The following is a 15464-nucleotide window of genomic DNA, read 5'->3' on the forward strand; positions in this document are numbered from 1 at the left end:
GACGGCGATTTCGTCCGCTTTTTGTCCGTTTGGGTCGATCGCCCGTCCGGCGTCCGCCCTGTTTTTTATATGGGTCGGCAGCGCATCCAACGCGCCGACCCGTATGTGCAGGCGTGGTCGGCTGGCCGCCCAATTTTGCATTGCATTCAACATATTGTGAAATGAAAATTTAACAAACAAAATAGTCCGCCCAAATAAATAGTATAGTTTTACAGGCCAAATAAAAATAAAAACGTTTCACATAGTTTTGCAAACGAATAAAAAAAGATACATCTATTGGTTGTCAACATGAGTCCACATATGCTCAACCAAATCATTTTGCAGTTGCACGTGAGTTTCCCAATCACGCATGTCTTCATGAAACTGAGTGAACTGCTCAAATGTTGCCGCTACTCCATGCTCAGGCACAACATTCTCGCCCTGAAACTGAAAGTCTTGATCGTACAGACGTTCCGGGCGCTCGTCTTCTACGATCATATTGTGCATGATCACACAAGCAGTCATCACCTCCCATAGTTTCTGCGTGCTCCAAGTATTAGCAGGATACCGAACGATGCCCCATCGAGATTGCAAAACAGCAAAGGCACGCTCGACATCCTTTCTAACACTCTCTTGCTTTTAGGCAAATCTTTTCCTTTTCTCTCCGACAGGGTTGGGTATTGTCTTTACAATAGTGGTCCACTGAGGATAGATACCGTCACCCAAATAGTACCCTTTGTCGTAATTGTGGTCGTTGACAGTAAAGTTCACCGGTGGGTTGTTGCCTTCGGCAAGCCTAGCAAGCACCGGCGAGCGCTGAAGCACGTTGATATCGTTGTGTGATCCAGCCATACCAAAGAAAGAGTGCCAAATCCAGAGATCTTGAGACGCCACGGCCTCTAGTATGACAGTGCAAGCCCTGACATGTCCCTTATACTGCCCTTGCCAAGCAGAAGGGCAGTTCTTCCACTCCCAGTGCATGCAGTCTATGCTGCCAAGCATCCCCGGGAAGCCCCTGCTAGCATTCATCGCCAACAAACGGGCTGTATCTTCAGCTGTCGGCTCTCTCAAGTACTCAGGGCCAAACACATCAATCACAGCCTTGCAGAACTTATACAGGGACTCTAGGCATGTAGACTCGCTCATACGGACGTACTCGTCAATGAGATCACCAGGCACTCTGTATGCAAGCATTCGGATGGCGGTAGTGCATTTCTGATAAGAGGAGAAACCAATCTTGCCGACGGCATCCTCTTTGCACTCGAAGTAGTCATCATAGCCGACCACTCCCTCTCTAATACGGTTGAAAACATGCCTACTCATACGGAACCGGCGGCGGAATTTGTGATGTTTGAACAACGGGTTTGTTGTATCAAAGTAGTCCTTCCAGAGAAGGAAATGCCCACTCTCCCGGTTACGATTCAACGCCTGAAGGTGGCCCGGAATGGAGCCATAGAACAACGGCCGCTGTTTGTTGAGGTGGTGATGGACCAACACGGCAGCCAATATCTCCTCCTCGTCGTCGGACGACGAATCGTCGGAGTCGCAAAGGAAATTGTGGAAAAAGAACTCGTCGACGGAGTCCATTTTCGTACCTTGGCAAACTGTCGAACAGCTTGCGGGCGTGGAAGAAGGAGACGGCCAGCGAGGGGAAACGCGGCGCCCACAGACTAGCTAGCTGCCCGACCAGCGTCCGACGAGTGTGACGGCGTCCGACGAGCGTGCCGGTCGTATGTGGCGGGGGCGGCGAGGCGTCTTCTTGGTCGCGGGCGGCTGGGCAGTGGGGGAAGCGGCGGCGGGAACCAGCTTGCTCCCCGGCGGCAAAATGGCGGCGGCGGCGACTGGGGGCAGGGGCGGCGTTGCTGGGCAGATGTGGAGGCAGCGGCAGCTGGAAGAGTCGCCGGCAAAATGGGCGGCGGCGGCGGTGACGGAGGAGGCGGGGGCGAGGGTTGCTTGTTGGCCGGGGGGAGGCCAATGTGCCACGGACGAGCGGGCCCGGGGACAGGAGTAGGCGAGCGCGCGCGCGTCCGTCGCATGTCCGCGCCAACGCAAATCAGGCTCAAAATGGGCCGGGAATGGGTCGTCCACGGACGAAAAACGGACGCGCATCCGTTTGGGTCAGCGCGTTGGGCCGCCTTTTCTGTCCGCGCCGATCCAAACAAACGCGAGCGGACGAAATGGGTCGCCCCATTGGAGTTGCTCTTAGAAGCATCATGAAATTAACTTTTATATTGTACTAGATGTTGATATTTTTAACTCAAGTATAACTTTGATCAAATTTTATGAAGTTTGAATGAAAACAAATTGTATATACGCAAAATAAAAGGAAATATATGGAATACTGGTAGGGAAATATAAGGGGCAGCTTTGGTTCTCAAAATACATGAAAACAGGATTATGGAAAAAAAAGACATTCTACTCGTGGTTTAAGTGGGTGAAAAAATTCCTCTAAAATATAGTGCAAACAAATGCTAAGGGCTCATTCGGTTTGGAGGAAATCAGAACGTAGGAATTAGGGGTAGTATAGGAATTTGATAGGATGGCACTTGCCATCCTAAGGAATTGACTTGCCTCGTTTCTACGCGCAAAATGAACTTTGAGTGAATGTGTAGTTTCCTCCAAAAAACACAGGAAATGAGTGGTATTCCTACGAAATTCCTATACGCATTTCCTATAAACCGAATGCATATATAGGAAATTGTCCTCCGGAATCCTTGTTCCTATGTTATTCCTACGAAAATCCTCCAAACCGAATGAGGCCTAAGGAATAAATCCCAAGGATTCTAATTCTATGAACCAAAGGACCAACATAGGAAAATTTCAGGATCCAGATACTCCAAAATCCTATAAATTTATTTAAATCAAAGGAGCCTGACCTCTCTGGCCTAGGGATTTTCTCTTCAGAGGGACTAACGGCGGCGAGACAACTACAGGTCGATTCAGAGGGGCCAAATGATGGTCGGGGGGAGAGGGAGGAGCCAGTGTGAACAGATCTGAAGAGATATATGGAGAGTAGGGAAGGCGGAGAGCACAAGGAGAAACAAAGTTGCGATACAACCATTTAGGTTACTCATGTACCTTTTCATGATCTATTTCACTAACCTCTTTCACCTCTCGGTCCTCTGCTGCCAACATTATACCTTAGCCCAGCCTTGTGGCCGCCGCCTTTGCTACATCCGGAGGGCTGGTAGCTCTGTTGGTCGCCCATGCCGTTGTCGATGTCCCCGTTTGAAACTTATTGTTACCCTAGATCCATATGAATAAGTATGGGTAAGAGGATTTGAGAGACGAGAGCAATGACTTTTTTTATGTGAGCATTTAGTCATTTGTATATATATACTAATACTTGTTACTGGCAAGAAATTAATGCACATCAACCGCTGAGCATGCCCCTCGTTACCACGTCACGATGTGTTTTGGCTAGATCTGATTGGTCAGAAAGTTATTAATGTGCAACATATTTGTTTATTGAAAAAGAGGGACCGGAATTTTGTATGCATCTCATGCTTTTTTGTCTTCTAGAATGTAATAGGAGTCGGAGCTCTTGTCCATTTAGGTCATGGGCGGTTGTGGGTGGCGCACAGGATCGTGGGCGGTGGCGGATCATACGGGTGCGAGACAGAATGAGGCGCGAGACACGACGGGCGCGGGTGATCGGGTGGGGCCGACGGATCGGGTGCATACGCCATATGTACACTGCATCTATGATGCTAGCAAATTAGGTTTAGCAACAAATAGGTTATTGTAAGTGCATCTAGTGCCACCCCTAGTTGGTTTTGGAGTATTGACGACAAACCTAGTTGAGGGACTAATGTGTTTGTGAGAATTGCAGGATAACACAGGTAGAAGCCCCTCATGATTCAGTTTTACTACCAGAGATGACCCCTAAAAATATATGAAGACATTGAAGTCAAAGGTGGTATATGAAGATATTCACATTGAAGACTATGACAACAGAAGACACGATATGAAGCCTATGGAGCTCGAAGACTTAGATCTTTCGTAGTTCTTTTTCTTTTGTGTTGAGTCATAGGAACCACCGTACTGTTAAGTGGGGTCTAAAAGAACCAGTCAGAATGACTGAAGTGATGCCTAAACCAAAAACCTATGTCTTCGAGTGAATACTATGAGAGCGAATCTTGTCCAGAGTCGGACAAGTCAGCTTTGCTTGTAGCCCAAGTAAAGTTGCCGTGTGAGTTTGAAATCTGACCGTTGGAACACGTGTCAGTTCCTTAGTGACCCAGGGTTATTTCGGACAAATCAGGTCGGGTTGCCAAGTGGCTATAAATAGCCCACCCCCTACAACCATAAACGGTTGGCTGCTCGGATTGAGAGTATGAATTTTGTTGTTTGAGAGCAACCCACCTCGAAGCCTTTGAGAGAGAATTCCTTGCGAGGATAAAATCCCTAACCACCGGAGCCAGAGAGAATTGGGCATCACTTAAGTCTTCTTGTCTGTGTGATCTAAAGACTTATTACACTTGAGGACTGTGCATCCTCCAGCCGGTTAGGCGTCGCGTTCTGAGCATCCAAGAGACATTGTGGATTGCCAGTGAACGAAGTCTGTGAAGGTTTGGGAGTCTACCTTGAAGACATACCAGAGTGATTGGGCGAGGTCTATGTGACCTTAGCTCAAGGAGAATACGGTGAGGACTGGGTGTCCTGAGCTGCGTGTTCAGGACTGTGTGTCCGGGACTGTGTGTCCTAAGGTTTAAATACCTAGCCGCTCCAACCAGACGTACAGTTGTCACAGCAACTGGAACTGGTTCAACAAATCATTGTCTTCAACGAGTCACTGGTTTCATCTTCACTTCACTTTACTTACTGTTCCTCCTTGTGAAGTCATTGTATGATTGCTCTATCATTTGTCTTCACTGAGTGACTGCGTGTTTTGTTTGGCTTCACAATATCTTCCTACCTGATCCTTACTACCTAGCTGCTATTAGTCTTTGTGCTTTTACTTCATTGAATATTTGACTATGGTTTGCCTAGTGTAGTCTACCTTCCGCTGCATGGTAATAGGTTTAATTTTATCGTTTGTCTTCAAAACTCCCATGTTCTGAAGACTTTCATAAAAATCGCCTATTCACCCCCCTCTAGTCGATATAACGCACTTTCAATTGGTATCAGAGCAAGGTGCTCCCTTGTTCTGTGTGATTCGGTTTAACCACCTGGAGTTTTAGCTATGTCGACTGCAGGGATAATTAAAGTCTCCGCTGCGTGCCCCGTCTTCGATGGAACTGAATATCCCTACTGGAAGAATAAGATGCGCATGCATCTTGAAGCCATTGACGTCGACCTATGGTATGTCGTCGAGAACGGCGTTCCCAAGGCTGGAGAAGGTGTCACTGCTGCTGATGTCAAGAAATTCGTTCAACTGGACTCTACTGCCAAGAATATCATCTGTGGTCATCTGACCAAAGGACAGTATGGCCATGTGAGTGCTTTGAAGACATCCAAGCTGGTCTGGGACTGACTCTCCAAGGTCAATGAAGGCATCTCAACCCAGAGAGATCAGAGAATCAGTGTCCTTCGCAACCTCTTCAATCGCTTCAAGCGAAATGACAATGAGAATGTCCAGCACATATTTGACCGACTCACTAACATCACAAATGAGCTTCAAGCCCTCGGCGCCACTGAGATTACCAAACACGAAGTCGTCAAGACGCTGCTGAGATCACTTGATAGTTTGTTTGACATCCTGGCCCTGATGATTCAAGAACGTCCTGATTTCAAGACACTCAATCCGTCTGACATACTTGAGAGGCTCAACACACATGAGTTTCAGCTTTCGGAGAAAAGAGATATCTACGGTCCAAACTATGGGAGAACTCGTGCCTTGAAGGCAAAAGCTGTCTCCTCATCTGAAGAAGAATCAGACAGCAGTTCTGATGATCCTGAAGACATTGGAAGGGAACTTGCTATGCTTGTCAAGAAGTTCCAAAAATTCACCAAGAAAAAAGGCTTCAGAAAGTCTTCCCGATCAAGTTCAAGGAATGATGAAGCTCCTGCTCATGACTACAAGAGGAAAACATGTCACAAGTGCAAGAAACTTGGCCACTTCATCTCTGAGTGTCCACAGTGGGACAATGAGAACAAAAAGAAGTAGAAGAGCAAGGAATATGACTCTGACGACAAGAAAAAGAAGAAGAAATACTCAAAGTCTTCTTCCAAGTCTTCCTCAAAGTCTTCATCACACAAGAAGAGCTCATCTGGCAAGACACGTGCATTTGTTGGCAAGGAAATGGATTCAGAAGAGGAGTCTGCTTCTGAGGAGGCAGAGGTGGAGTCTGAGGAGGAATCCGACTCAGGCGTCGCAAGTCTGGCTACAACATACGTTGCCAAGTCTATCTTCAACACTGAAGACAATGACTTCATCACCGACACTGATGCAAATGACAAGGACTACTCCGCTTCTACCTACTGCTTCATGGCACGCGGTGCCAAGGGTACGACACCAGCGTCTTCAGAATGGATTATTGACAGCGGGTGTACAAATCACATGACTGGCAAAAGAAGTCTTCTTATGGACTCAACCTTACGTCCATCCGACAAGAGCCACATCACATTTGCTGACACTGGTAAAAGTAAGGTATTGGGTCTAGGTAGAGTTGCAATCTCAAGGGATCAACACATGGATAAAGTCATGCTTGTTGAATCCCTTGGCTTCAACTTAATGTCTGTCTCAATGCTTTGTGATTTGAACATGATCGTAATGTTTGGAAAATATCGTTGCCTTGTACTAATGGAATCTGACAAGTCTCTAGTGTTTGAAGGGTATCGAAAAGATGATTTGTACGTGGTAGATTTCTCAGCAGGGCCACAGCTTGCAGTATGTCTTCTAGCAAAGGCTTCAGAATGCTGGCTCTGGCATCAGAGGCTTGGACATGCTGGCATGAGGAACCTCCACACCCTTGCGAAGAAGAAGCATGTCATAGGCATCGAGGGCGTCAAGTTCAAGAAAGACCACTTATGCGGTGCCTGTGAAGCAGGGAAGATGACGAGGGCCAAACATCCCTCGAAGACAATCATGACCACTACTCGACCCTTCGAACTGCTTCACATGGATCTTTTCGGTCCTACTCATTACTCAACTCTAACTACTATTGCTTGCCTCTATGGCTTCATTATTGTTGATGATTATTCTAGATATACTTGGGTGCACATAATCCTTTACAAGACTGAAGTGCAGGATGTCTTCAGACGCTTCGCCAATCGAGCTATGAACAATTTTGGCGCCAAGATAAAGCACATCAGAAGTGACAATGGCACTGAATTCAAGAACACTGGCCTTGATACATATCTTGATACCTTGGGCATCACACATGAATTCTCAGCCCCGTACACGCCACAGCAGAATGGCGTCGTCGAACGCAAGAACAGAACACTAATTGAGATGGCCAGAACGATGCTAGATGAATACAAAACCCCAAGAAAATTCTGGCCCGAAGCCATTGATACTGCATGCCATACAATCAATCGTGTTTATCTTCACAAGCTACTGAACAAGACATCTTATGAGCTCCTTACTGGCAAGAAGCCAAATGTCAGTTACTTCAGAGTATTTGGCGCAAGGTGCTGGATCAAGGACCCACATCACACCTCAAAATTTGCACCAAAAGCACATGAGGGTTTTATGCTCGGATATGGAAAGGATTCACACTCCTACAGAGTCTTCAATCTCTTTCATTACAAAGTGATTGAAACAGTGGATGTGTGGTTTGATGAGACCAACGGTTCACAAAGAGAGCAGCTGCCAAATGTGCTAGATGAAGTTCCATCCAGTGAATCAATCAAGCTAATGGGAACTGGAGAAATTATACCTTCTGAAGCTCATCCTGAAGAAGAACTTATCATTTCAGCACCTGATCAACATGAAGACAATGCTCAGCCTGAAAACATTCCTTCCAACAACGACAATGAACAGCAAGAGCAAAGTCTTTGCCCTGTACATCCTCGCGTTGCCAATGAAGTGCAGATTGAAAGAATAATTGATAGCATCAATGCACCTGGTCCACTCACTCATTCAAGGGCAACTCAGCTAGCAAATTTCTGTGGGCACTTCGCATTCGTCTCAATAGCAGAACCCAAGAAAGTTGAAGAAGCCTTCATGGAACCTGAATGGATTCAAGCTATGCAAGAAGAGCTTCAACAGTTTGAGCTGAATAATGTATGGGAACTGGTTAAGCGTCCTGATCCACGGAAGCACAATATAATAGGCACCAAATGGATATACCGCAACAAGCAAGATGAGCATGGTCAAGTTGTCAGAAACAAAGCTCGTCTCGTTTCTCAAGGATATACTCAAGTGGAAGGCATTGACTTCGATGAAACATTTGCTCTTGTGGCTAGACTTGAAGCCATACGCATACTGCTGGCCTATGCAAATCATCATAACATACTTCTATATCAAATGGATGTGAAGAGTGCCTTTCTCAATGGCAAGATTGAAGAAGAAGTGTATGTTGCACAACCACCTGGCTTTGAAAATCCAAAACATCCTGACATGGTATACAAGCTCAACAAGGCACTATATGGCCTCAAACAAGCCCCTCGGGCCTGGTATGACACACTCAAATACTTCCTGAAGAGCAAAGGCTTCATACCTGGTTCCCTAGATCCCACTCTTTTCACGAAGACATATGATGGTGAACTGTTTGTGTGCCAAATATATGTGGATGACATTATCTTCGGCTGCACCAATCAAAAGTACAGTGAAGAGTTTGGATATATGATGCAAGAGCAATATCAGATGTCCATGATGGGGGAGCTGAAGTTCTTCCTTGGTCTTCAAATACGACAACAATGCAATGGCATCTTCATATCTCAAGAGAAGTATCTCAAAGATTGCCTGAAGAAGTTCGGTATGCAAGACTGCAAAGGCTTCACAACACCAATGCCAGCCAAACATCATCTGGGTCCTGACGACAATGGTAAAGAGTTCGATCAAAAGGTATACCGCTCCATGATTGGTTCTTTACTTTATCTATGTGCATCTAGGCCAGATATTATGCTTAGTGTTTGCATGTGTGCTTGATTTCAAGCGGCACCAAAGGAGTCGCATCACTTAGCTGTGAAGCGAATTCTTCGATATTTGGCTCACACCCCAACTGTAGGATTATGGTATCCAAAGGGCTCAGAGTTTGATCTGGTTGGATTCTCGAATGCTGATTATGCTGGTGACAAAGTTGATTGCAAGTCTACATCAGGCACATGTCACTTTCTAGGACGATCACTTGTATGTTGGTCTTCAAAGAAGCAGAACTGTGTATCTCTCTCCACTGCTGAATCTGAATACATTGCTGCTGGATCTTGCTGTGCTCAGCTTCTGTGGATGAAGCAAACACTCAAGGACTATGGCATTCATCTGAAGCAAGTGCCACTTTACTGCGACAACGAAAGCGCCATCAAGATTGCTAACAACCCAGTTCAGCACTCGAAGACAAAGCACATTGAAATTCGTCATCACTTTCTCAGAGATCATGTTGTGAAGGAAGACATTGATATCATACACGTCAACACTGAAGAGCAATTGGCAGATATCTTCACCAAGCCCTTGGATGAGAAGAGGTTTTGCAAGTTACGGTGTGAGCTAAATATCCTGGAATCCTCAAATGTCCTGTGATCAGGCACACATCCTAACCCTTATGCATATTGATGACTTAAATGTGCAACACACGAAGTGAAGTATATCTTCAATCAATGAAGACATACATTCTAAGTGTGAATACATTAATGTGGAATTTGACTTCGAAGCGCCACGATAATTGTGCGCCGTGTCTGGGTCTAATACTTCCTATACGGTGGGTAACGCCACCACCAAATGTTCTATTTTGAAGTGTTTCACTCATGGCGTTACCTTGCAATGTCTTCACATTTGGTTTGGCTTCGATCTCAACATATTTTCATGATTATCTTCACTATGTTGATTATAGATATATATATATATATATATATATATATATATATATATATATATATATGCTAGTATTCTGTCCTCTACAGCATTCACTTATAGCTATGTCTTCGTGTTGAAACTTTTGAACTAAGTGAATGTGATCGGACCCTAACCTCTCTATGCTTTCTATCTCAAACTCTATCTCTCCAAGTCATATGCATTCTATTGAAACTGTCGAATGTCTTCTCTACGTCCTTGTCAGCAGAAGATACAAAGACAACCATTAAGTCCGTTTTCAATGCTCATTCCTCCACATGAATTCCGGAGAAGTAGGAACGACCACCCGACAATCCAGGCGTGCGTGGGACGTGGAACAAACCCCAAAATTCCGCATAATGGCCACGTGTTCCTCAAATGCGAATCGCCAGGGGCACCTGTGTAATAGCACAGTGCCGCCCCTGTGCCTATAAATACACACTCACAGCAGTCATTATCTCTTCTTCCACCCTCGCACGAACCCTAGCGCCACCGCTAGCTCTCGACAACGCCGGCGACGAAGCACTTCGCTGCCGCAACCTCTCCGACGCCGTCTTCACGCTGACCGCGGACATCGTCCTCTCCGCCGTCGCCGTAGGTGTCCTTCGTCGCCAAGTTAGGGCACGGAAGATCGAACTGCTCGGCCTCATCTCCCACTACGTCTAGCAGTTCTCAGTGTGGTAAATAAAACTCCCTTTTTTACAGCACCGTTGATCCTATTGATCTGTCACTTTCTACCACAAGCAGTTTCTGTTCACACAAACTAGATCTCTCTCATACTGCATCTCATAAACATGCCTAGTATATTCACTTGTGCTTTACAAAGTAGTTAGATTCCTCACTTGTACTGATCTGTGGATTCGTACAAATCTGGAACCAACTTCTTATCTATGAGTGAATGTCTTCGCACGATGAGGTCAATGTCTTCTAAACCGATTTATCTTCAAAATCTTCTGAGAATGCATATGACCTCTTCCCCTTCCCTCGCACCTTAATGCTGTCACAGGTACATGTCCGTGGGAGAATCCTTTGGTTCTCATGGTCTGCATTCATTTGCAGAATTCTTACAGCATCACATAAATTCTCCCGAAGCTAGTTCCTGTTGGTCCAGCAAACGAAAACCTTTGAAGCCTTTGAACGTCTTGAAGCCTTTCAAGTTAAAGTTTATGGCTTCAGAGAAAGCAGCAAGGAAGGGTGGCAGAAAGCGTCGTGGTGAGACCTCCAGAGATCTGTCAGATGAACTCTCAGAAATGTACAAGACAGATCCTGAAGAGGATTACAGTTAGCGCAAGACCCGAATCCAATGGATTCAAAGATATTGGGCAGAACAATGGTTCAAATACAGATTTGTGACCCAGGAGTATGCTGAGAAAAACGCCATCAAGAGACCGTGGGGAGACATCCTATTCAAGAATCTTCTACCCAGGTCCAGAGATGAAGCCATTGCTCAAGGCTTCTATCCATGCATGGTCCGTGGACCACAGCCTGCTGATGCACACTCGTCGTCACTGCTATGGTGTCGTGACGACAATCTGTTCAAGCGCAACTTCTAGTTTGCTCAGAACTCAGCGAAGCAGAACAAGAAGACTTTTGGGTTAGACTTCAACCCTGGTCCCTCATCTCCAAGGGTAGATGGCACACGACATGCAGAACCCAATGTCATCGGTCCTTTCGCCAACCTTGAAGGCCTCATCACCTACATCTTGGTTCAAGGGACTGCAGTGAATGAGCCTGCAGCTGACACTGAGTCTGATGACGCGCCTGCAGTGCCGAAGCCAAAGCAGTTGAAGAAGCCAAAAGCTTCAAAGCCGGCCCCTTCACCAAAAATCTCAAGGGCGAAGCCATTGGCAACTGCACCTCCTGAAGACAGTGTGCAGTCTGAAGACTTATCACACGTCTCAAGGCCCCAGAAGGCCAAGATGCCTCTGTCTCACACTGGCAAAGAGCTAACAGCTGCTGCCATTCTGTGCAACGACGACATTGATCTGTCAAATGATGAAGATCTTGCAGATGACGCTCTTGAGCAACTCATCAAGAGCAAAGAAGAAGCAGAAATTTTCAATGATCTGCCTCTCTTTGATGTCACCATCATCCACAACTTCATTGACGAGTGGTTTGACACGCCAAACATCAGCTTTGAAGATCTGCAGCTACCCATTGGCCTCAGTGTCGCCTTTCAAGGCGCCATTGCTTCAGAACTTGCTATTGCCCAGCGCATTGTTGAGCTGAAGCAGAAGATTGACTATGAAAAGGCTCAGTTCAAGAAGCATATGGCCAAGCTCAGCGTGCAAGAAGTGAAGAACTTCAAGACAATGATGCACGAGCTCAAGGAAGCCTTTGTGAAGAAGCGTGCAGAAGCTCAGGGTTCGCGTGAGCGCATGAAGACTCTGGCTGACAGATGTGTGCAAGCCTATAATGAGGCTGAGAAGCGCAAGGCACTTGGGCGTCCTGGCATCGACCCCAGGATGGCCACAAAGAAGAAGAAGAAGCTTGCTACGGCTGAATCTGATGCACCAAGGCAAGAAGCAGTTCCGATTGTCTTCCCAACAAGAATGACTGGCTCGAAGCCAAAGAGCCGGTCAACAGCTTCAGAGCTCAAGAAGACAAGAACTGCTGAGGCTGAAGCCAGGAAGAGGAAACACTCTGAAGACTCTCCTACTGCCCCCACCAAGAAAAAGCGAAAGACCAAGAAAGCTCGGGCTGCTCCCACAGAGCCCTTGATAGTTGAACCCATTTCTATGGTTCATCCTGACGCGGAACGTCAACTGACAGTTCATGAGCCTGCTTCCACAGAGGCTCCTGAAGCTGAAGACATTCCAGCAGCTGATCCCATCGCTGCTGGAGACATTGGTCATCATGACAATGTAGAAGATGATGCAGTCCTTCCTCAGTTAGAAAACAGCAAACTCATCAGCATTGGTCGTCCACTGACGCCAATTGCACAGGATGCTTCATGGGCGGATCGCCCACAAGAGGAAGAAGACTATGAGGCCCAGCCCACTCCAACTCCACAGGCGTCGTCTGCGTTCCGCAGGCTTCCCAAAGGTCCAAGGCCTCAAGTCTCTGCTGAAGACATTCTGGCTGCATCAGCCGCAGAAGAAGAAGTACCACAAGATCCCACTCCCCTGCTCCACCAAGAAGCAGTTCTCCAGGAGAACGTGCATGTGACCGACCCTCCAGCTAGTCAAGTGGAGGATGAAAATATTGAGGCTGCCACAACCAACAACGAAGCTAATGTGGATCCCTCCCCAGCAAAAGCTTCAGAAGACAGCGAAGCCACTGATCCCGCCACTTCTGTTCCTGAGTCTGCTGCCGGTCCCCAATTCAACTATCATGTTGAGCACAAGCCTCAGGTCCAGAAGCCAATCCCAAGACTGTCAAGGTTTCCAGGTCCTGCATCAGCACCTAGCTCCTTCAACATCAATGGCTTCAGGGCAGACAACACATTCTTCAATAGCTCCAGGAACCCCTACTCAAGGGAAAGGATATCATCTGATCGGTTCTGGAGCTATCCTCAGCGAAGCTATTACTCTTGCATTCTTTACAACCAAGGTCGCATCTTCCCACATAAGCGCCTTGACGTTGAAGCTATAGCTAGTCTGCCCTGTCTAGAAGAAGCGTTGGATTGCTTCAAGTAAGTGGGTCTGCTGCAGTTTGTTACTGATGAAGAGCATTGGAATGAAGAGTTATTGCTACAATTCTATGCCACACTTCACATCAAAGGGTACAATAGAGATCCAAAGACTTGGGTCCTAAAGTGGATGACTGGCAACGTTCATCACGAAGCCAATGCATTTGACATCATTGAGCTCACTGGCTTGCCCACTCCTGGCGATCTCTTCGAGCAAGGCTGTCAGCTGCATGCTGAAGCTATTGAGAGCATCTTTCAGCGGCCAGAACCTGATATGAGTCAAATGCTCAGCATGATGAAGCCATTGCCCCAAGATGCTGCGTATCCCACAGAGTTCTTCGTTGAAGACCTTGAGTACCTGCCCAGAACCATCTATCACATCATCAGGCGAACTCTCTGGCCTATCAAAGGGCACTCTCCAAATGCCAAGCTTTAGGGTGCAATGAAGACTTTGGTCTTCTATATACTTCATGGCAAATGCTTCAATGCACAGGACTTCTTCATACGCCAACTTGCTGCATCAGGCATTGATCTGTTTGGTTTGAAGTTCTACGCCCCTTGGGTCATGCGGCTGATCAAGCTACACTCTGCCATCTCTTATCAGCCCTCTGCCCGCAACCATCGGATCTTCTTGCCTGACGTGGATATGTCTACTGAAGCCATATATTCTGAGCCTGCCAAGCAACCTCTAAGTCTTCAGAATGCAGACCATCAGAGTTTTACTCAGAACGTTGAAGGCGTTGAAGAAGTTTCTCGGGTGTATCCTTTGGCTGGCACTACACGTGCACCACACCCTGCTTCCACTGAAGCCACTGACAGTGCCACTGCTCCAAGACCCAAGAAGCGCACTCGTGTTCTCAACGACCGAGAGCTTCTTGTGGCTCTACATCAGAAACAAGATAGGCATCATGACTGGCTGAAGCGTCAGATGAAAAGCCTCTTGATGGATGTTAATCGCACTCGAAATCTTGCCACCAAGAATGCTTTCGTTGCCCATGAAACCTGTCGCCGCACATGGAAAGGGATAACGATGATGCTGTCTGAAGCTGATCTTTAAGAGGATGGCTTCACTGAGAGATTCAAGTTTGACTCCACACCTCCTCGAAGGGCTGTGCTGCTAGGAACTCCATCCCTTGAAGACTCTGAGTTCTCTTCCTCTGCTGCCACAGTGACTGCCAGAATTATTGAGGAAGAAGACGATGCTACTTCACCGCCACCTCCTTCAGCACCTCCGAGCTCTTCTGCACCGCCAAACAACACCAATAACCCTGCTACTTCACCTACTCCTCATGGGAACGAGTAGAGGCTCTATGTCTTCAAACCTTTTTGGTCATTACTGACAAAAGGGGGAGAAGCATATGAGATTGATAGTCTTCAAGCGGGTCCATATGGGCGGGTGCCTTATATTTTGCTTCGTGCTTACAACTCTCATTTTTTTTGCTACATTTGGTTCTTATGAGTTGTAACACTTAAACTAGATGGTCGTCTGCTACTTATTCGCCACCTTGTTTTGCGAAGATAAATTCCGCATGTGCGACGATAAATTCCGCACTTAGCTCATTCTGCAGACGTCCATTTTCCATTATGCATGGCATTATCTTCATATACTTTCACATGCATAGTGGATTGTCATCATAAGTTGAAGTGGATCTCCACAAGTACCACCTGCCATGTGCATTTGCATTCCAAAAGCAAATTAACTTATATGCACATCTTCAGGGGGAGCCCTTGCAACTTATGAAGACAATTCCTTATCCTTTATAGTTTCACAGATTATATTCCCCGTTTAAAACTTCAACTAGTTTGTCATCAATCACCAAAAAGGGGGAGATTGTAAGTGCATCTAGTGCCACCCCTAGTTGGTTTTGGAGTATTGACGACAAACCTAGTTGAGGGACTAATGTGTTTGTGAGAATTGCA

General features: G+C 46.5%; 1 pseudogene; it reads right to left on the reverse strand.

Moving 5' to 3' along the window:
- Window positions 1–142: 142 nt before the first annotated feature.
- LOC147971588 (uncharacterized) lies at window positions 143–1566 on the reverse strand (annotated as a pseudogene).
- Window positions 1567–15464: the final 13898 nt, after the last annotated feature.

The sequence above is a fragment of the Triticum urartu genome, chromosome 5A (assembly GCF_056163025.1).
Source record: "Triticum urartu cultivar PI428250 chromosome 5A, HENAU_Tu73, whole genome shotgun sequence".
NCBI lineage: Eukaryota > Viridiplantae > Streptophyta > Magnoliopsida > Poales > Poaceae > Triticum > Triticum urartu.